The sequence below is a fragment of the Hyla sarda genome, chromosome 2, assembly GCF_029499605.1.
Source record: "Hyla sarda isolate aHylSar1 chromosome 2, aHylSar1.hap1, whole genome shotgun sequence".
NCBI classification, from domain to species: Eukaryota; Metazoa; Chordata; class Amphibia; order Anura; family Hylidae; genus Hyla; species Hyla sarda.
In genome coordinates this window covers 83,526,221-83,549,539 of record NC_079190.1, presented here as the reverse complement: position 1 = coordinate 83,549,539, position 23,319 = coordinate 83,526,221, and the positions used below count along the sequence as shown (strand labels likewise).

Here is a 23,319-nt window from a genome sequence, read left to right as displayed (position 1 = left end):
CCTACAGCTGTTGCAAAACTAAAACTCTCAGCATGTACAGTCTGTCAGCGCATGCTGGGAGTTTTAGTTTTGCAACAGCTGGAGGTCCCCCCCAATGTGAATGTACAGGGTACACTCACATGGGCGGAGGATTACAGTAGGTATCGGGCTGCAAGTTTGAGCTGCAGCAAATTTTCTGCAACAGCTCAAACTGCCAGCGAGAAATTACTGTGAACCCCCGCCCGTGTGACTGTACCCTAAAAACACTACACTACACTAACACAAAAAATAAAATAAAAAGTAAAAAACACTACGTATACACATACCCCTATACAACCCCCCTCCCCTCCCCAATAAAAATGAAAAACATCTGGTACGCCATGGTTTCCAAAACGGAGCCTCCAGCTGTTGCAAAAACAACAACTCCCAGTATTGTCGGACAGCCGTTGATTGTCCAGGCATGCTGGGAGTTTTGCAACAGCTGGAGGCCCCCTGTTTGGGAATCACTGGCGTAGAATACCCCTATGTCCACCCCTATGCAATCCCTAATTTAGGCCTCAAATGCGCATGGCGCTCTCACTTTGGAGCCCTGTCGTATTTCAAGGCAACAGTTAAGGGTCACATATGGGGTATCGCCGTACTCTGGAGAAATTGGGCTTCAAATTTTGGGGGGTATTTTCTGCTTTTACCCTTTTTAAAAATGTAAAGTTTTTTGGAAAAGAAGCATTTTAGGTAAAATTATTTTTATTTTTTTTTACATATGCAATAGTCGTGAAACGCCTGTGGGGTATTAAGGTTCACTTAACCCCTTGTTACGTTCCCCGAGGGGTCTAGTTTCCAAAATGGTATGCCATGTGGGTATTTTTTGCGGTCCTGGCACCATAGGGGCTTCCTAAATGCGGCATGCCCCCAGAGCAAAATTTGCTTTCAAAAAGCCAAATGTGACTCCTTCTCTTCTGAGACCTGTAGTGCGCCAGCAGAGCACTTTTCACCCCCATATGGGGTGTTTTCTGAATCGGGAGAAATTGGGCTTCAAATTTTGGGGGGTATTTTCTGCTTTAACCCTTTGTATAAATGTAAATTTTTTGGGAAACCAAGCATTTTAGGTACATTTTTTTTATTTTTTTTTACATATGCAAAAGTCGTGAAACACCTGTAGGGTATTAAGGTTAACTTTACCCCTTGTTACGTTCCCCGAGGGGTCTAGTTTCCAAAATGGTATGCCATGTGTTTATATTTTGCTGTCCTGGCACCATAGGGGCTTCCTAAATGCGGCATGCCCCCAGAGCAAAATTTCCTTCAAAAAAGCCAAATGTGACTCCTTCTCTTCTGAGACCTGTAGTGCGCCAGCAGAGCACTTTTCACCCCCATATGGGGTGTTTTCTGAATCGGGAGAAATTGGGCTTCAAATTTTGGGGGGTATTTTCTGCTATTACCCTTTTTAAAAATGTAAAACTTTAGGGAAACCAAGCATTTTAGGTAAAAACATTTTTTTTTTTTTTTTTACATATGCAAAAGTCGTGAATCACCTGTGGGGTATTAAGGTTCACATTACCCCTTGTTACGTTCCCTGAGGGGTCTAGTTTCCAAAATGGTATTCCATGTGGGGTTTTTTGCAGTTCTGGCACCATAGGGGCTTCCTAAAGGTGACATGCCCCCCAAAAACCATTTGACACTCCTTCCCTTCTGAGCCCTCTACTGCGCCCGCCGAACAATTAACATAGAAATATGAGGTATGTCCTTACTCGAGAGAAATTGGGTTTCAAATACAAGTAAAAATTTTCTCCTTTTTACCCCTTGCAAAAATGCAAAAAAAGGGTCTACAAGAACAAGCGAGTGTAAAAAATGAAGATTGTGTATTTTCTCCTTCACTTTGCTGCTATTCCTGTGAAACACCTAAAGGGTTAAAACGCTTACTGAATGTCATTTTGAATACTTTCGGGGGTGCAGTTTTTATAATGGGGTCATTTATGGGGTATTTCTAATATGAAGACCCTTCAAATCCACTTCAAACCTGAACTGGTCCCTGAAAAAAAGCGAGTTTCAAAATTTTGTGAAAAATTGGAAAATTGCTGCGGAACTTTGAAGCCCTCTGGTGTCTTCCAAAAGTAAAAACTCATCAATTTTATGATGCAAATATAAAGTAGACATATTGTATATGTGAATAAAAAAAAAAATTATTTTGAATATCCATTTTCCTTACAAGCAGAGAGCTTCAAAGTTAGAAAAATGCAAAATTTTCAAATTTTTCATCAAATTTGGGGATTTTTCACCAAGAAAGGATGCAAGTTACCACAAAATTTTACCACTAAGTTAAAGTAGAATATGTCACGAAAAAACAATCTCGGAATCAGAATGATAACTAAAAGCATTCCAGAGTTATTAATGTTTAAAGTGACAGTGGTCAGAATTGCAAAAAATGGCCGAGTCCTTAAGGTGAAAAAGGGCTCAGTCCTTAAGGGGTTAACTTATGAATTTGATTCCGAAATAATTTTTTTCTTGACATATTCTACTTTTAGTGGTAAATTTTCGTCAATACTTGAATCATTTCCTGGTGAAAAATTCCAAAATGTCATCAAAAATTAGAAAATTTAGCATTTTTCTAACTTTGAAGCTCTCTGCTTATAAGAAAAATGGACATCCCAAATAAATTATATATTGATTCACATATACAATAGGTCTACTGACATAAAGTTGAAGTGTTTTCCTTTTGAACACATTAGAGGGCTTTAAAGTTTAGCAGCAATTTTTTACGATAATTTCAAAATCTGAATTTTTAAGTGAATTTAAATAAGGCCTAAATTAAGTGAATTTGAGAGTCTTTGTTAGAAATACCCCATTATGAAAACGTCACCCCTCAAAGTATTCAAAATGACATTCAGAAAGTTTAACCCTTTTAGGTGTTTCACAGGAATAGCAGCAAAGTGGAGAAAATCTCCATATTTTTACACTCGCATGTTTTTGTAGACCCTTTTTTATTTTTTTTTTACAATGGGTAAAAGGAGAAAAAGGCCCTCAAAATTTGTAACCCCATTTCTCTCAAGTAAAGAGCGACCTCATGTGGATGTAAAGTGTTTTGCGAGTGCACTACAGGGCTACCAAGGGAAGGAGCGACATTGGGCTTTTGGAGAGCAAATTTTGTTGAGATGGTTTTTGGGGGTCATGTCGCATTTAGGAATCCCCATGGTGCCAGAGCAGACCAGAAAAAAACACATGGCATACAACACCCCTCAAGGAACGTAACAAGGGGTACAGTGCTAAAGTTGGACGTGAAAACTAAAAATTTTATTTTTTTTTCACTAAAATGCTGGTGTTACCCCTAATTTTTACATTTTCACAAGGGGTAATATGAGAAATAACACCCCCAAAGTTTGTAACACCATTTCTTCTGATGTAAAGTGCTCCGCTGGCGCACTACAGGGCTCAGAAGAGAAGAGGCGCCATTGGACTTTTGGAGTGAAAAATTATGTTGGAATGGAAGCCCCCCATGCTGCCAGAACAGTGGACCCCCACATGTGACCCCATTTCAGAAACTTCACCCCTCACGGAATGTAATAAGGGGTTCAGTGAACATTTACACCCAATTGGCGGTTGACAGACCTTTGAAACAGTGGGCTGTGCAAATAAACATTTTTCATTTTCACAGAACACTGTTCAAAAAAATCTGTCAGACACCTGTGGTGTGTTAAGGCTCACTATACCCTGTTACATTCCGTGAGGGGTGTAGTTTCCAAAATGGGGTCACATGTGGGTGTTTTATTTTTTTTGCATTTATGCCAGAACCGCTGTAACTATCAGCCACCCCTGTGCAAATCACCAATTTAGGCTTCAAATGTACATGGCACTCTCACTCCTGAGCCTTGTTGTGCGCCTGCAGAGCACTTTATGTCCACATATGGGGTATTTCCGTACTCCGAAGAAATTGTGTTAGAGATTTTGGGGGTCTTTTTTTCCTTTTACCTCTTGTGAAAATAAAGTATGGGGCAACACCAGCAGGTTAGTGTAAAAAAAAAAAAAAAAATAATATATATAAATTAACATTTTTTTTTTACACTAACATGCTGGTGAAGACCCCAACTTTTCTTTTTCGTAAGGCATAAAATGAGAAAAAGCCCCCCAAAATTTGTAACGCAATTTCTCCCGAATATGGAAATACCCCATATGTGGCCCTAAACTGTTGCCTTAAAATATGACAGGGCTCCAATGTAAAAGTGACAAGCGCATTTGAGGACTAAATGAGTTGATTTGTATAGGGGTGGACTCGGATACAAGCATGGCGCTTGCCTCCGCTACCCTACGGCAGTATTTCCGAAACAGGGTGCCTCCAGCTGTTGCTAAACTCCCAGCATGCCTGGACAGTCAGTGGCTGTCGGGGAATGCTGGGAGTTGTGTTTTTGCAACAGCTGGAGGCTCCGTTTTGGGGGGTATTTAGGGTACATTCACACAGGTGGACTTACAGCGAGTTTACTGCTGGGAGTTTGGGCTGCGGCGAAAAATATGTGGAAACTCTCTGTAAACCTGCCTGTGTCAATGTACATTCACATTGGGGGGGGGGGGGGGGGGAGAGACAGGGTGCGCAAACCTCCAGCTGTTGCAAAACTACAACCCTCAGCATGCACTGACAGACCATGCATTCTGGGAGTTGTAGTTTGCAACAGCTGGAGGCACAATGGTTGGAAAACCTTGTTAGGTTCTGTTACCTAACTCAGTCTTTTCCAACCAGTGTGCCTCCAGCTGTTGCAAAACTACAACCCTTCCACCTCACTCCTATCCCTTCAATGTGATCGGTACTGTCTCGGACATCCCCGAGCAGCCTTATATTCTGGGTCACTGGAGACCCTTATGACCTGGAATCGCCGCAAATTGACTGTCTCAGGACCCTCTCTGGCTTTGCCACGGGATGCCTGCTGAACGATTTCAGCAGGCATCCTGTTCTGTTCACCGCCCAGATACCGGCGGTGAATGGAAATGTTCAGGGCGTACAGGTACACCCTTCGTCCTGGACAGGTTAATGGAGCTTGCAGCAAATTTTTCACAGTGGAAATTCCGCAGCCAAAAATCTGTTGCGGAGAGCCTACCCCCTTTCATACACTCAGCGGGAATCCCACAACTAAATCTGCTTGTGGGAATCCTGCAAATATATGTATACTTGGATGCACCTATTTGTCTTAGAAACGATGCAACGGAAAGGTAAAGTGCATTCGATTTACCATCACCCGCACTATTACCCTGTATAGACAGGTTAGTACTGGTGAGGCTGTTATCAGATTCCCTTTAAAGAGGAACTCCAGTCCTAGACATCTTATCCCCTATCCACAGGAGGTCCAGCCACTGTGGCCCCTGTGATCTCCTGCCCAATACCCCGGTAGTCTGCATGCACATATGGATCTCCACTCCATTCTGGTTCACTGTTGACCACAGCCTGAAGCAGTGGTCAATATGCCCCCTCCATATATCTCTATGGGAGATACATGAACTCTGTAGCTGTCTCTCCCATAAACTTGAATGGAGGGGGCATGTTGATCATGGCTGCTCTGAACATAAATTATCAGAAAGCCATGGTGTTGGGCCAGAGATCGTGGGGGTCCCAGAGGTCGCTCCTCTAGCGATCAGACATCTTCTGTAGAAGTCTAGTATCAGAGTTCTCCTTTAAATACAGACCTTTGAGCCTTCCTTTATTAATCACCCTGTACAGTGCTCTGCACCCATAGAAGCACAGCATTCATTTCCTCAGCTGCACTGGATATAATTCAGTCTGTTCTGATTGGTTGATGTAGAGCACACTCACACTAAATAACGACCGATTATCGGTATGGCCGATAATCACGATTTTGGGCATTATCGGTATCGGCAATTACCTTGCCGATAATGCCCCGCACCGCCCCCACCGTGACCCGCACCGCGACCGACCCACCGCACCGCGTCGCACCCCCCCCCCACCATAGTGCTGGGCGGTATACCAGTATGGATTTTTGCCCATACCGCTATACCGGTCGGGCCCCTCCCCCACTCTCCGAGTCAATAAAAATTAAACTTACCCGTAATGGGGGTGGTCCGGGCCATCCATCGTTCCTGTAGTGTCCGGGGGCGTTCCGGGCTGTCCTTCTCCGGCGGTCATCTTCTCCACTCCGGGCAGGCTCCGGCCTAGTAGCTGCATAGACACCGCTACGCCGTGACGTCAGGTGCGTCGCTGCGCACGGGCGTCACTGCGCAGCGGCGTCTATGCAGCGTACTAGGCCGGAGCCTGCCCGGAGTGGAGAAGATGACCGCCGGAGAAGGACGACAGCCCGGACCGGTTCACCCTTCACCCGGAACGCCCCCGGACACTACAGGAACGATGGATGGCCCGGACCACCCTGACAGGTAGGGGGAGAGAAGCGGGCGGTGGCGGCCTATGGCACCGCAAAAGCCACTGCAGTGCATTGATTTAAAGCGCCCGCTTTAAATCAATGATCTGCAGCGGTGTCGCGGGGGGATAAATAGCCGATAACTTATACCAGAATATCGGTATAAATTATCGGCTATCGGCCCTAACCTCCACCGATTATCGGTATCGGCCCTAAAAAACCGATATCGGTCGATCCCTAACTGACACCATGTTTTTGTCTCCATTTCCGTTACGGACCATTAAATTTTGTTGTATGCAAAAACGTGGTCAACTACCCCATTGTAGATTTAATGTTTCATCTCTTTCAAAACATTTTCTTGACCATCAAACAGGTGATGTTTTGTCACTATGTGTTAAGGGGATACAATGGGTATTTAAGCATATGAGAGCAGGAGACTGAAGAATAAAACTACTAAACAGAGAATCCAGGGTGGGTCTCTGTTGCTATCAGCATTTGTAATCCAAGGCTAATGCCGGACATTGCCGATCAAATTAGATTGTGGCGTCTAAAACCTGAAAATCTCATCTTGGCTAGCTGAGCGGGCTGATCGTGACCATAGTGACTGACAGGGGTGTGGAAATTTAATTAAAAAACTACTTGTCCACGGGACTAAAACAGAGCAAAATCTACTTGTCCCTCATGACGATCTACTTGTCCGGGCCAATTTTCGCTTTTACACTCTCGTTTTTTTATCCTCCTCGCCCTGTAATAGCCATAATTACCTACTATAATGATACCTTTAAATTTTTCTATAACATATGCTCCGAAACAAAAATATTGGTGAAGTGAAATTGAAATAGTAAAAGATAATTTAGCAAATCTGGTGATTTTCTTTTCTACACCATTTACCTTGTGGTTGAGCTAACATGTCATTTTGATACTTTAGGCCGCCTGATTACAGCAAAACCAGATTTCGATAGTCTCCCTCATGTTTTACAAATTAAAAAAAAAAAATCAGAGCTTTTTTAATTGCCATTTTGTAACCCCTGTAGCTTTTTTTTTAATTTTTTTGTATACCAGGCTGTATGAGGGTTCATTTTTTGCGCCATAATCAGTTTTTTTGTATCTGTACCATTTTGGTATTGATCTAACTTTTGAATCGCTTAACTTTGTTTCTAGGATATTATAAAAATTGCAATTCTGTGGTTTGCTATTTTTTTTTACATTTATGTAATTTACCGTACGCGATACATAATGTTATATTTTAATAGTTTGTACAATTACGCACGAAGCGATACCAAATATGTTTATTATGTTTACATATTTTTATATAGGAAAAGGGGGTGATTTTAACTTTTAATATGGAAGGGGTTAATGTGTGTCTTTTAAACTTTTTTTTTTAACACTTTATTAGTCCCTTAGGGGACTTTTAGGAGGAATCATTAGATTCCTCATACAGATCATTAGAGTTCTATTGAACTCCATTGATCTGTGTGCTCTGTGATCCATTGATAGAGCCTGGTCCAGCCAGGATCTATCAATGACAGAACCACGGGACACCAGGAAAACAGCCCCTCCAGCTACCTCTATAATGGATCTCCCACCCTGCATGCTCCTATAGACGCTGCTGTCAGCTTTAACAGCAGCGATCTAAAGGGTTAATAGCCAGCCGCGGCGATCGCTGCATGTTGGCTGTTAGCGGCAGCCCCCAGCTACTGAAAACAGCCGGGGGCTGCAGAGTTTGGAGCGGGCACGAGTCCGGAGCCCGCTCCATACACCCCTCTGAGTGCTTGTCGGGGGCTTTCGGGTCCGGCCCTGCTTGCCCGAAGCAGGGCTAAGGGCCTGAAAGATTCACCTGCCCGACGCCCGCAACTGCATGTCCTGAGTGTTGGGCGATACAAATTCCACATCCCTGGACTGAATCACAGGGTCCAGATCAGTGGAAAGGAAGACAGGAGGACCCCAACCTGCCTCTACACCGCCCGATCACCACTCCATTAGTGCAGACAGCCACAGCAGCCTATACTAATGGAGCACTGATAACACTGATCAATTGCTATTGAGCAGCATTGTTCAGTGTTTGAAAGCTAAAGATTACATGTAACAATTCCCTATGGGAACTAAAAAAAAAAAGTTAATAAATGTAAATAACCTACTTCCCTAAAAAACATTTGAATCGACCCCCTGTTGCCATTTTAAATAAATATAAAATTATGTAAAAAATGTATTTAGCCCTGGAAGTGTAGATTCTTTCCTAATTCAATATTGTACGTTTACGTTGCCTTCAGTGACTATGTGGCGCGGCACCGAATTTTGTATGTTACCTATGCTCTGCCTCTGTGAGTTAACTTATGTCTTTTGTCCGGTTGTACCTGGCTGTTCAGTTCTACCTGGGTCCATAGACCCTGTTCAGTTGTTCACTTTGCATATTTTGTATGTGATTTTCTTTGCTTTTTCAATAAAGCTTCTTTGTTTGAGGGTAATATATATATATATATATATATATATATATATATATATATAATATATATTTTACCCTCAAACAAAGATTATATATTAGGGATAGACCAATATTGATTTTTTTAGAGCCGATACCCTGTAAACTTTCAGGCCGATAACTTATACCAATATTCCGTGCATTTTAATCCCCAACCCCCCCCTCGCCACCATATATCCTTGGTAAAATGAGGGTGTGTATGTGTGCGGGTATACCGATAAACTGTTTCTGCGGGTGCTTTAAATCAATGAACTGCAGCGGTTTTTGCAGGGCCAGAGACGCCCGCTGACGCCCGTTTCTATCTCCCTGCCTGTCCTGGGGTCCTCAGTCCAACCACCGCTGCTGCCAGAGACTGCTGATGCCCCATTGCCTCCCCCATCCCCGGTTTTATAACTGCCTGTTCCCGGGGTCTGCGCTACTTCTGCGCTGTTGCTGTGCACTGCGCAATGACGAGTGATGTCCTCAACGCGACGTTACCATCAGTGGCCCAGCGGGGGAGCCAGAAGTAGCTCGGACCCTGGGAACAGGTAATTATAAAACTGGGGATGAAGGAGGCAAAGGGGCACCAGCGGCGGTCTCTGGCAGAGGCGGTGGTTGGACTCAGGACCCCAGGACAGGCAGGGGGAGAGAAGCGGCCGTGGGCGGTGGTCTCTGGCCCTGCAAAAGCTGCTGCAGTTAATTGATTTAAAGCGCCTGCATTATCGGCAAGGTAATTGCAGTTACCGATAACTTAGAAAATCATAAATATCGGCCAAACCGATAATCGGTCCATCACTAATATATATCAATAATTAAAGTGCACAGGCCATAGCATACATGTAAAAAAAATATATACCTAAGTCCAGAATTGGGTATTTTTGGTTCCCTGATATACCCGAAAAAATTATTTTAAAAAAGCAATCAAAGAGTCCTATCAAAACAAAAATGGTACCGATAAAAAAAAAAAAATGCAGATCACAGCACAAAAAATTAGCCCATATACATCTCCGTATACAGGGTAATTGAAAACAAGCTCTCACGTGGGTCTGTAGGTGGAATATTGAAAACGTTATGGCTATTAGGAGAGGAGGGGGAAATGAAATGGCAAAAAAATAAAAAAATATCAAGTGAAACTGAGACCAATAACGCAGTGTGAACGCAGCCATAGACAAGGACAAGAAACACGTCTCCGCCCTACAACATCACGCGTCTCGTCACCAAACTAAGCCCCGCCCCTTTCCCTGCTCCTCGGACTGTAGTCACGTGGTACGGCGACGTCATCTGATCCCGGTCACATGATTGTGATGTCAAGGAAGGTCCTTTAGGCCCCCGGAATCCAACATTCACCGTTCGGCGAGTCGGAGCAGGAGCGGTGAGCACTCGGGTCTTGGGCTCGGCCGCCTCTGGTATAAGGTAATTTCCGCCGGATGTGGCAGATTCTTCTCCGGTTCCTTCACAAGGAGTGTCCCCCGGTGTCGGGCCCTGCCCTGTACCCATCACGGCTCCGTCTATGTGACGCTGTGTGATAGCCCCCGGGCTCTGAGGCTGTGGCCCCCGGGGATGTGTCTCTTCGAGGGCCCCCAGTCCTGTTGCTCTCAGGTGATGCGCATTTCAGCTGTCACCATGTCATCCTGTGTCCCTCCAGAGCGGACATCACTCAGCTCTCTGCATCACTCTATGGAGCCATGATGGGGACCATGCAGCACAAATCTGCAGTCCAGTTAGGGACTAATTCACACCACTGTAAGAAAAACGTCTGAATTGTGACCAGAAATAACCTATAGTCAGCATTTCATTTTTTTTATACTCCCTGATCTCCATGTAAATCAGTGGTCCCCAATCTGTAGCTCTACAGATGTTGCAAAACTACAACTCCCAGCATGCCCGGACAGCCAACGGCTGTCCGGGCATGCTGGGAGTTGTAGTTTTGCAACATCCAGAGAGCCGCAGTATTGAGACCACTGAAATGGAATTGGTTGTCCTGGCATGCTGGGAGTTGTAGTCTTGCAACATCCAGAGAGCTGCAGTATTGAGACCACTGAAATGGGATTGGTTGTCCTGGCATGTTGGGAGTTGTAGTCTTGCAACATCCAGAGAGCTGCAGTATTGAGACCACTGAAATGGGATTGGCAGTCCGGGGAATGCTGGGAGTTGTAGTTTTGCATCAGCTGGAGGGCCGCAGTATTGAGACCACTGAATCCCACATTCCCTTGGTTTCCTTTTGACATCTATGGGAAATTCTCCCCCACAAATCGTCATCTAGTGTTCTCTGCTGGGGCTTTACGTTGTATCAAGGCAGAATTCTTCATGAGAATTAACCCTGTTCTAGGGTTATTATTAGAGATGAGCAAACTTACAGTAAATTCGATTAGTCACAAACTTCTCCGCTCGGCAGTTGATGACTTATCCTGCGTAAATGAGTTCAGCTTTCAGGTGCTCCGGTGGTCTGGAGACTCTTTCCTAGGACTGTATCCACCTTTTCCAGCCCACTGGAGCACCTGAAGGCTGAACTAATTTACGCAGGATAAATCATCAACTGCCGAGCCGAGAAGTTCGTGATGAATCGAATTTACTGTAAGTTCGCTCATCTCTAGTTATTGTGCAGATGATCTGCCTCTTGTAGACCAGGGGCTTTCATGTGAATTAGCCCTATGTCTAATAAGGAAAAAAAAATGGAAGGCTGGGCTCACATTTGTGTCGTAGATTCCGTTGTAATAATTAAAAAAAAAAAATATTTAAAAAGCAAAAACTTTTTTCCCTCCCTTGATAAAATGCAGCAAAGTGACAGACTCCATTAAAGTCAATGAGATTCCATTCAAGTCAATGGGGGTCTGTCAGGGTCTGGACTGTCCCACACCATTTGCCGCTGCAGAGTCTTCAGTGGTGCCCCCTACGCAGATATGGACCTAGCCTAAGGGTATGTTCATGGCTATTAAAGGGTACTCCATATTTTATATATATATGGGTGTGTGTGTGTGTATATATATATATATATATATATATATATATATATATATATATATATACATATACACACACACACACACACACACACACACACACATATATATATATATATATATATATATATATATATATATATGTATATATACACATACACAGTCATTTTTATTGGATTTTTTTAAATCAACAGGTGCCAGAAAATTAAACATATTGGTAAATTACTTATATTAAAAAATCTTAATCCTTCCAGTGCTTATCAGGTGCTGTATAATACAGAGGAAATTCTTTTCTTTTTTAATTTCCTTTCTGTCTGACCACAGTGCTCTCAGATGGACAGGGGTGTCAGCAAAGGGACTGTCCAAAGAATCACTGTAGAAAACCTCTCCTGCTCTGGACAGTTCCTTATATGGACAGAGGTGTCAGCAGAGAGCACTGTGGGCAGACTGAAAGGAAATTCAAAAAGAAAAGAATTTCCTCTATATTATACAGCAGATGATAAGTACTGGAAGGATTAAGATTTTTAAATATTAGTAATTTACAAATCTGTTTAAAGGGGTACTCGGGTGGAAAACTTTTTTTTTTTTTTTAATCAACTGGTGCCAGAAAGTTAAACAGATTTGTAAATGACTTCTTTTAAATCTTAATCCTGCCAGTACTTATTAGCTGATGAATACTACAGAGGAAATTCATTTCTTTTTGGAACACAGAGCTCTCTGCTGACATCATGACTACAGTGCTCTCTACTGACACCTGTCCATTTTAAGAACTGTCCAGAGTAGGAGAAAATCCCCATAGAAAACATATGCTGCTCTGGACACTTTCTGGCACCAGTTGATTTAAAATAAATAAATACATTTCCACCGGAGTACCCCTTTAACGCATGTGAACGTTTATAAACATCCATAAGCGTCTCCTGAGGAATGATGCGTGCTCAGCAGGTGAGCACGCATCATACCTGGTGAGTCCCGGTTGCTATAAGCAACAAGGACCCGTGGCTAATGCCAGACATTGCCGATCAGGCTGATGTCCGGCATTAACCCTTTAGATCGTGGTGATCAAATTTAACCCCTTCCCTAATAAAAGTCAGAATCACCCCCCTTTTCCCAATAAACAAACTGTGTAAATAAAAATAAACATATGTGGTATTGCTGCGTGCGTAAATGTCCAAACTATAAAAATATATATCGTTATTACACCGCACGGTCAATGGCGTACGTGCAAAAAAATTCAAAGTCCAAAATAGTATATTTTTGCCCGTACGTGAAAAAATAAAAAAGTAAAGGGGTCAGAAAATGACAATTTTAAACGTATACATTTTCCTGCATGTAGTTGATTGTACGATAAAATCAAAATCAAACCTATATAAGTAGGGTATCATTTTAATCGTATGGACCTACACAATAAAGATAAGGTGTCATTTTTACCGAAAAATGTACTACGTAGAAACGGAAGCCCCCAAAAGTTACAAAATGGCGTTTTTTCTTCCATTTTGTCGCACAATGATTTTTCTTTTCCGTTTCACCGTAGAATTTGGGTTAAAATAATGTCATTACAAAGTAGAATTGGTGGCGCAAAAAATAAGCCTCATATGGATTTTTAGGTGCAAAATTTTAAGTGTTTATTATTTTTAGAAGGTTATGAGGAAAATACGAAAAGTGCAAAAACTGAAAAACCCTCCGTCCTTAAGTGGTTAAAACAAGTCAAAATGAGGCTCAGTAGTGTGTGTGGCCTCCATGTGCCCGTATGACCTCCCTACATGGTGTGTGCTTATTTTTTAACCCTTTGTCCTTGCATTATACCTGCAGTGGCTGGGACGAATTTATCAAAAAGTGGCACGGCCATTCATGAATTGTGTGCAGAAGCATCCGTGATCGGGATGACTGGAAATATTTCCTGGTTTAGACAGGTTCTTTACCTTGTGGTCAGTCTTGGGATAACATCGAGCGAGATGTATGAAAACCTGTCAGATTGCTTTCGTTTTTAAATAGGCCTCTAAAAAAATGAAAGAAAACAATGTGGTTGCTATGAATAACTGCTCCACTGTTCCCCTGCACAAGGTTTTGATAAATCTCCCCAAAGTGCATGAATGTCGTCAGCTGCGCATACATTAGAGCCTTTATACAAAAGTCCCAAATGATAAATTGATGACCACTGCTAAGGAGCTTCTACAGGGTAAAAATGCTCTTTATAAAAAGTCCCAGCACAACTTAAAGGGGTACACCGCCCTAGACATCTTATCAGATGATAAGATGTCAGATCGCCGCAGTCCCGCTGCTGGGGACCCCCAGTATCGCAGCTGCGGTACTACACAATCATTGCTGCACAGAGCGAGGTCGTTCTGCAAGTAATGACGGACGATACAGGGGACGGAGCAGCATGACATCATGGCTCCGCCCCTCGTGACATCATGGGCCGCCCCCTTAATGCAAGTCTATGGGAGGGGGAGTGGCGGTCATCACGCCCCCTGCCATAGACTTGCATTAAGGGGACGGGCCGTGATGTCACGAGGGGCGGAGCCATGACGTCACGCTGCTCCGTCCCCTGTATCGCCCGTCATTACGTGCAGAGCGAACTCGCTCTGGGCAGCAATGATAGGGCGGTGCCGCAGCGGGGATCCCGGGGGTCTATATATATATTTAATTATTATTAATTTATTTTTTATTATTTAATTATTTTATTATTATTTAATTATTATTTATTTAATGTTTTTCATTATTTTATTTATTTAATTATTATTATTATTATTATTTATTATATATATTATTATTATTGTTGTTATATTTATTTTTTAATTTTTTTGTGTAGGAATAAAGGCATTGTGGTGCAGAGTACAGACATGTCAGCTCAGATATATGTAGATATGGGCCATACCTTGATCTTCTCATACTAAGCATATTATGAGAAGGTTCGGCCCACTTCTACATACAGCATTGTTGTGGTGCCCGTACCCGTGGATGCACTGCACATGGTATCAGCAGAGAGGATAGGAAAATGAAGGGTCGTATGGAATCCATGCCTTCCCTACAATGCCATGTGAAATGTATTCACACAATGACTGGTTTAGTTTTGGCGGTAAATAGCTTTTCCTTATAATTTAGCGCACGCAGCAATATTTTTGTCCTTCCTGTAATCTGAACCTTGGTCCATTTTGCTGAATGTTGTAATGTCCTTCCTGTTCTGTCTAGTAATCCAGCAGTGTTACTGTGCTCCCTGTGTGATGACATTAGAGGGATAACAGGAAGCAAGCACAGTAATACTGCAGTATGGGGATTCCCATTTACACATTTAAAGGGGTACTCTGCCCCTAGACATCTTATCCTCTATCTGTTCCTTTTAAAGCCTTGGGTGCAGCGCCGGAGGCTCGTGAAGTCACGGCTATGCCCCCTCAGTGCAAGTCTATGGGAGGCTGTCGCGTCCCCTCCCATAGACTTGCATTGAGGGGGCGTGGCCTTGACGTCAAGAGTGGGACATGACCATGACATCGCGAGCCTCCGCATCGTCAGTCATCCGGCACGGAGCGAAGTTTGCTCTGTATGCCGGATGTCTAGGGTGCCGCAGCCGAGATCGCGGGGGTCCCCAATGGCGGGACCCCTGAGATCAGACATCTTATCCCTTGGCTAGGGGATAAGATGTCTGGGGGCGGAGTACCCCTTTAAGGCTTCTCATCTGTGGTGGAGGCTCTGTATGGGGGGGGCTGGAAAACTGAGCATGGCGGTCCGCTGTATGACTAAACCCAATGGATCCCATCAATCGGTGATGGACTGAGCCGCGGTGTGATGTAACCGGGCCCGGGCACAAGGGAGAAGCCGGGGCCCAGTACATGACACTGCTGCTCAGCCCATCACCGGCTGGACGGGATATCTCTACGGTTGGCGCTAAGCTGACCTGCAGTGTGACCTGTCGGGCCTCAAAACCAGGAAGAAGACTGGTACCGGAGGTTAGTAGACCTATACTGGTGGCGCGGGGGGGTGTCGGAAGGAAAGTTAAAGGGGTTTTCTGGCGCTTAGACATCTTATCCCCTATCCAAAGGATAAGGGATAAGATGCCTGATCGCGGGGGTCCCCGCACGCAGCACCCCAGTTAAAATCAGTGACCACGGGGCAGGCGGCGTGTGACGTCACGCCTCCGCCCCTCAATGCAAGCCTATGGGAGGGTGCGTGACAGCGTGCTTCGGGGACTGATTTTAACTGGGGTGCTGCGTGCAAGATCACGGGGGTCCCCAGCGGCGGAACCCCCGCGATCATGTCTAAGCGCCGGAGTACCCCTTTAAAGTTTATTTTCATGGTTCATGGGCAGCCTGGGCATATAGGATAAATTTATGGTCAATATGGTTTTGTTTAAATTACAAAATTCATAGCACAACTTGCCACACATTTTCTGCTGTGAATTTCTATGCAGAATTGCTATGGAAAATCTGCAGCATTTGTGCATGTGGCAAGGTAATGGTCAGCCGTCCGTACCTTAAGGCTATGTTCACACAGCAGAAAATCTGCATGAAATTTCTGCATGGAAATTCTCCAGTAAATTCAGAGAAATTGATTGCCCATTCACTTCAATTGAATTCCTGCCGTGGAAATTCTGCTGTGTGAATGGGACAGCAGAATCCAATTGAAGTGTATTGGCTATAAATAATTGCAGAATTCCATGCAAAAAATTCTGGCGTGTGAACATTGCCTTACTGTAGAGCAGCTGTCAAGTGTCTGCAGTACTGACAGTACACTAGTGGATACAGCACATCAAAAATACAATGTTTTAAGATGTGCTGTATCCACTAGTGTACTGTCTGTACTGCAGACACTTAACATCTGCTCTGCAGGAGTACTCTGCTGGAAAACAATTTTTTTCATATCAACTGGCTCCAGAAAGTTTAAACAAATTAGTAAATTCCTTCTATTTAAAAAATCTTAATCCTTCCAGTACTTACCAGCTGCTGTATGCTCCACAGGAAGTTCTTTTCTTTTTGAATTTATTTTCTGTCTTACCACAGTGCTCTCTGCTGACACCTCTGTCCATTTCAGGAACTGTTCAGAGCAGGAGCAAATCCCCATAGCAAACCTCTCCTGCTCTGCACAGTTCCTGACACGGACAGAGGTGGCAGCAGAGAGAAATGTGATCAGACTGAAACAAACACAACTTCCTGTGGGGCATACAGCTGCTGATATGTACTGGAAGGATTAAAGGAGAACTGTGGCAAAATATTTTTAATTTCCCCTGTGCCCGGGCAGCAAAAACTAAAAAAACTAACCTTCCTACATTCCCCCATTGCCCCAATATTGGCGTCCCGATCCTCCGGTCTTGTCTTTTTTCTGGTTCCTGGGCTTGGTGACTCATACTGCGCTCAGCGTATCGCCGGCCACGGCGATGTCCCGCCTCGGCCGGTGATAAGATGAGCGCACGTAAGGTGCCCGGGCAGAAGGCAGAGCTTGGGCTCCTTACATGACAGTGCGCTCAGCCAATATCGGCGCAATGGGGAATGTAGGAAGGTGAGTTAAAGTTTATTTTAATTTTTTTTTAAGTTTTTGCAGCCCGGGCACAAGGGGAAATGAAAAATATTTCACCACTGTTCTCCTTTGACCGGTTGCCGTCTAAGGACGAGCAGGTTTGTCCTGAGACGGCAACCGGTGTATAGTGTGGGCTCCCGACCGGCCAGCCCTCAGCCGACATGCGGCGATTGGCATGGCTAGCTATTAACCCTTTAGATTGCCACTGTCAAAGCTGACAGCGGCGCCTAAAGGGACATTTAAACCATCCCTAGTGGTCCAGTGGGGTGGATCGCCCCAAAACACCACCCCACCCCCAGCCCCCGCAGCACGATCCCGGGGGTAAGATCCACTTCTGAGGTAGCCGGCCAGCTTACCTCTGCTTCCGTTGCTGCTGCGGCTCTTAGATTGATAGAGTCTGGCTGAACCAGGCTTTATCAATCGCACGCAGAGCACACTGATCAATGTAGTTCTATGGAACTTCATTGATCTGTATGAGGAATCTAATGAAGGAACTAATAAAGTTTAAAAAAAAATTTATAAAAAATTTAATAAAAGTTTAAAAAAAACACCCATTAACCCTTTCCATATTAAAAGTTTGAATCACCCACTTTCCCCATATTCAATATAAAAATATGTTAACATAATAAAAATATGTGGTATCGCCACATGCGCAAATGTCTGAACTATAAAAATATACAATTAATTAAACCCCACGGTCAATAGCGTTTACATTAAAAAAAATACCAAAGTCCAAAATTGCATATTTTTGGTCACTTTGCTTACCCTAAAAAGTATAAAAAGCGTTCAAAAAGTCCAATCAGAACAAACATGGTAAAAATAAAAACTTCAGATCACGGCACAAAAAAATGAGCCCTCATATAGCCCTGTATACGGAAAAAAAAAAAAGTTATGGGGGGGGGTCAAAAAATGACAATTTTAAACATCCTAATTTTGGTGCGTGTAGTTATATTTGTTTTAGGTAGTGAAATAAAATAAAGCCTATATTAAATTAGGTATCCTTGTAACCGTATGGACCTACAGAATAAAGATAAGGGGTAATTTTTACCGAAAAGTGCACTGCGTCGAAACGGAAGCCCCCAAAATTACGAAAGTTTTTGTGTAGGCTTCCATAATTTTCCATATTTTTTAATAGGTGTATGGGAAACTTATGGGTTTGTTATTGGGTCGTCTAGTGGATGACCTATAGCAGTGTTTCCCAACCAAGGTGCCTCCAGCTGTTGCAAAACTACAACTCCCAGCATGCCCAGACAGCCTTCGGCTGTCTGGGCATGCTGGGAGTTGTAGTTTTGAAACAACTGGTGGCACCCTGGTTGGGAAACACTGCCCTATATGTTATATATGTTAATTTAACCCTCCGTGTACTCCATTGAAGTTTGTGGGAGTCACAGAAACATCCAAGTACACCTTTTGGACGTTTATTTTTCAGCTCTCTCATGTGGTCCTGATAATTTCAGGTAGGACCATGCCGCTTTAAAAGTGGCAAGTGCAGCCCACAATTATCCGTGAATTGCAAGTGCTATCCGTGGCCATGAATACTTGTCATTCGCCAGTAATTGTGGCCTGCACTTGGACTTGCTACTGTTTAAGGCTGCTTTCAGACCACGTTTTTGCAATACAGTTCCCGTATACATTTTCAATGTGAAAACCGTACAGAACCGTATGAAGTGACTCTCCATTGAAAACCGTATGCCAAACGATGCACCCGCTTGCATCCATTTTGCGTCTTGTACGGTTTTGTACGTTTTTTTCCCGTAGCCTTCCACGGTTTTTGGTCCGGGTGAAAAGCCGTGTAAAACGGTATCCATTTGTTTTTTTTTTTTCACGTGGGAGTCAATGGGAACTGTACAGAACCGTATGTGCGTACGGTTCCATACGGTTTTCACCATACAGTTTTTGACTTTAATTCATTAGAATTTATTCCTAATGGAGTTAAAAGTTAAAAACGTGTGTTTTTTTTTTTTTTCTTAAAAAACGGATGCAACCGGACATCTTTTTTCAAACCATATACGGGTTAAAATTTGTACACATGTTTTGATACAGTTTAGTCAGGTTTTGAGGAATCAGTTTTTCATCAAAAACCTGATACGGGAACTGTATTTCAAAAACGTGGTGTGAATGCAGCCTTAAGCGGCATGGTCCCACCTGAAATCAGGACCGCAAGCATTGGCCATGACAACTAGCGAGGAGTATAAAAGCACCCTTAGGGCTTTTTTTGTACTAGAGTTTACAGCTACTATAGTCTGCATCTCTGGTCTCCATATGGCAGTGTTTCCCAACCAGGGTGCCTCCAGCTGTTGCAAAACTACAACTTCCAGCATGCTCGGACAGCCTCCGGCTGTCCGGGCATGCTGGGAGTTGTAGTTTTGCAGCAGCTGGAGGCACCCTGGTTGGGAAACACTGCCATATGTCATACATCTGTGTTGAATATTCAATGGATGAAGAAGTCGGCAGAAGAAATACTCATGGCACATTTTTTCGTTTTCTTTTTATACTTTATTATGGTCTTTTTGTACGATGAGACGTACGTCCAAATGACGTCTTCAAGTAGTTTTAGTAAGCCTGGCACACTGAAATATTCCTACCCAAGCCTTGTTCCTGTGCTCTGGACCATACATGATGGGCTTATACCTCACAGTGCCATGGTTATGTCTGGAATTTTGTTCTGTTTCTTGCATATTCTCAGCTTGCTTTTCAGACATATGTTTTACTTTCGGCTGATTTAGTGACCTGCTTACCGTATATACTCGAGTATAAGCCAAGGCCACTAATTTCACCCCAAAAACCTGGGAAAACGTATTGACTCGAGTATAAGCCTAGTTTGGGAAATACATCATCCCCCGCTGTCATGATCCAGACCCCCCCCCCATCATCACCTCCTGTCATCATCCAGACCGCCCCCTCCATCATCATACAGGCCCCCCTCGTTGTCTACTCACCTCCCCAGTTCTCTCGGTCCTGTTGCCTAGCAGCTGCAGGTACCGTCCGTATTCCGGTGGGGCGGGTGAGCCGGTCCGGCCCGTCCATCTTCACCGGAAGGCCTTCTTCTCCGCTCCAGGCTGGCCCGGACTAGTGACGCAGCATTGACACCGCCGTGCTGGGACGTCTGCGTGCAGGGAAGCCCCTGACGTCACGGACGTCTGATGCGCACGTGCTTCCCAAAAGCCCCTGAAAAACTCCCTGAAAAACTCGGCTTATACTCGAGTATATACGGACGGTATTTATATTGAATTTCATTTTAACTACCTCAAGTGTAAAGTAACAGGAAGCAGAGGCTCCTAAATGTCTTATTTGCTAGAGTTTACGTTACATTTTATTCACAGCACACATTATTCATGCCCAGGAACGTCTCTCTGAGGGGGAGATTTATCAAAACCTGTCCAAAGGAAAAGTGGCTGAGTTGCCCATAGCAACCAATCAGATCGCTTCTTTCATTTTTGAAAAGGCCTGTGAAAAATGAAATGAAAGGGATCTGATTGGTTGCTATGGGCAACTGGACAACATTTTCTCTGCACAGGTTTTGATAAATCTCCAAAAAACAAAGATAGCAGCCATTTTCTAAGTCTACGTATGGCATAGATGTATCAGTCTGCCTGAAACCAAAGCTGTCTGCTTTATCCCACGTAAACAGTTCCGACATTTATCATTGTCTTTAGACAGTTTTGTGTCTAAAAAAGGTGCACGCAGAGTTTATTTGCACCTTTTGGTTTACACATTTCTGCTGATTTTGAGTTGCAATCCACTGATTTTGGCAATACACATGATCTGGAAGGATTTTATGAACTGCACCTTTTTGTGAAAAGGCGAAAAACCACTGAAAAGTCTCTAAAACTACACCAGCCCAGACTTAGCTTAGCATTTTGGTGAATGTGAAGAATAAAATTTCAGAAAATGTGACCTGCACAAAATTTATCAAATGCTCTGCGACCTTTTTAATAGATTTGGTGCTCCTACACATTACCAGCACTCAAAAAAGGTGTAAAAAAATGCTTCACCTACAATGATAGATGCTGGCCATGGTGCGCATACCTAATGGTCCGATAATACCCCCATCCCACGGTGTAATCGCAGGGTGCCGCTCAGATCTCACGCCAGCCTCAGTCCAAGCCGTAAGTTGCCAATTGATACATCCTCAGGCAGACTGTAGCAGTAGTGTTCAGATCCTAAAGATCAATTTAATGCTTATGTGTTTTTATGTTAATCTATATTACCAATCAGTTAGAAGGTGAAAAAAGGAAATTGTTTTTTTTTTATTATAAATTACCAGTAATATAGATTCAAATCACCCTTACCCTCCAAAATTGCTGATTGTTGTTGCCATCCCAGAAAACAAAATTATAAAAAGTGATCAAATTGTCAATATTAAGTGTTGCCAGTGAAAACTACAGCTCGTGGCGCAAAAACAGAAAAATTGCACTGATCATGAAAGAAAAAAATCCTTACCTGCTCCTAGATTCATAACCAATGTGAAGCCATGCAGGCTGACTTTGTGAGATGACTCCTGTAATATGACTGAATTTAAGTGTTATTTTTTTTTTTAGGACTATGATTTTATAGGTCTGTCCAGTTGCTGGCGTTCTGCAGCCTATTCAAATAACTGATAACTGGGGTGCTGGGACCCCTCCAATCTAATATAAGGATAGCCTACGGTCGTGGCCATAAATTTTGGCAACCCCTGAAATTTTTCTAGAAAATGAAGTACTTTTCACGGAAAAGGATTGCAGTAAGGGCTCGTTCACACGGCCGTCTGCCCCCGTTAATAAATGCCCTTTATCAATCCGTTTGATAATTTTTCAAACGGGTTGAAAACGACTGTAAAATAATCCCATTGATGTCAATGGGATTTTTTTACAATCCTTTATCACCCGTTTGCTTTCTGTTCCCGTTTTTTTATATGGGGGGAAAAGACAGTGCATGCAGTATTTTTTCTCCCATCAAAAATAACGGAATAGAAATGGGTATTATAAATGTAACATTGACGTCTATGGCAAACGGCTGAACCTTTAATGTCACCCGCTTGCACCTGGTTTATAATATCCGTTATTACTTCTGAGCATGCTCAGAAGAGATGAAATCAGCAGACTCCGGCATTGTTGTGGGACTACTACTCCCATCATGGAACAGACTTGTTTCCATGATGGGAGTAGTAGCTCCCCCCAGCTGCAGGAGGCTGGGGAGACTACATTAGTGCTTGTACTACTACCCCCATCATGGAGCAGTTTGCAAAGGAAAAGTGGTCCAACATTCCGGCTGAGAGGTGTAAGAAGCTTATTGATGGTTATAGGAAGTGACTGATTTCAGTTATTTTTTCCAAAGAGTGTGCAACCAAATATTAATTTAAGGGTGCCAATAATTCTGTCCAGCCCATTTTTGGAGTTTAGTGTGACATTATGTCCAATTTGCTTTTTTTCCTCCCTTTTTTGTTTTAGTTCCAATACACACAAAGGGAATAAACATGTGTATAGCAAAACATGTGTTACTGCAATCCTTTTCTGTGAGAAATACTTTTCTAGAAAAATTTCAGGGGTGCCAACATTTACGGCCATGACTGTATATGTCAAAGTCGTGGAAAACGCCATCAAGGCGAATTTGTGTAAGTTTCTGCTTTTCAGTAACTGATCCTTTTTTTATCAACAATTACCTGAGGATGTAACATCTCCATTTATAGGGTCTAGTTGTAAACTTATGACAATCAGTTATCTTTACGTTGTATCTTATAGTTTAATGGGGATACAGGAGGAGCTGTGATTAAAGTGTTAAGCTTTGTCCATGCATATGCTTATACCTTAAAGGGGTACTCTGCTGAAAACATCTTATCCGCTATCCCCAGCGGCGGGCCCACACGATCTCCGGGGCGGCAACGTCTGGAACACGGAAGGTTGCACCTTCTGCATTCGTCACGCCCCCTCCATTTATGTCTATGGGAGGGGGTGTGACGGATAGCACATATCAGTCACGCCTCCTCCCATGGACGTGAATGGAGGGGGCGTGGCAGCTGGGATCACCAGTCATCAGGTATGTAGCTGAGTTCGCTCTGTGCACCGAATGACAGGGATTGTCGCTGCGCAGG

The 23,319-nt window shown here is 43.4% G+C and overlaps 1 protein-coding gene across 2 annotated transcripts in view; it reads left to right on the top strand.

Moving 5' to 3' along the window:
- The first annotated feature begins 10,041 nt into the window (after window positions 1-10,041).
- Window positions 10,042-23,319, top strand: part of RAB5B (RAB5B, member RAS oncogene family) — a 46,292-nt gene continuing 33,014 nt past the window's right edge. Inside the window, exon 1 of one of the 2 annotated variants that reach the window (XM_056562342.1) lies at window positions 10,042-10,197. The gene's annotated coding sequence lies outside the window, so the exon portion shown is untranslated. Of the gene's footprint in view, window positions 10,198-10,258; window positions 10,528-23,319 lie in introns of those variants that run through there. The other variant, XM_056562343.1, reaches the window with a different exon arrangement.